The sequence below is a fragment of the Fukomys damarensis genome, unplaced genomic scaffold, assembly GCF_012274545.1.
Source record: "Fukomys damarensis isolate Sample0158 unplaced genomic scaffold, DMR_v1.0_HiC HiC_scaffold_16, whole genome shotgun sequence".
In the NCBI taxonomy this organism is placed as follows: Eukaryota; Metazoa; Chordata; class Mammalia; order Rodentia; family Bathyergidae; genus Fukomys; species Fukomys damarensis.
In genome coordinates this window covers 107681826-107682193 of record NW_022900928.1, presented here as the reverse complement: position 1 = coordinate 107682193, position 368 = coordinate 107681826, and positions in this window count along the sequence as shown.

Here is a 368-nt window from a genome sequence, read left to right as displayed (position 1 = left end):
CGCAAGTGCCACCCAGCCCTCCCCGGCGCTAGCGCTCCCCGACCGCCCGGCGGCCGCTTCAGCCCCTTTATATAGCCCTCTAAAAATAGCTCGCCTCGCGCCGCCTTGTATGGCAGCAGGGAGATCTACAGAGAGCCAATCAGTAGCCACCTCCGGGCCAGGCCCCGCCCTCGAGCCCACTCCTAGGTCCGCATTGGTCCTCAGTGACTTCATGAGCCCCCTGTTTACCTTACATGGTCACACGCGGCCTAATGGGCGCCCTCCTCCGAGATCCCACGGCTGCGCGGAGAGCCGGGTGGAGGGAGGGAGTTTGGGGAGGGGGAAGAGCAGGAGGAGGAGAAAAGGGGAGGGGGGACTACAAACTAGCA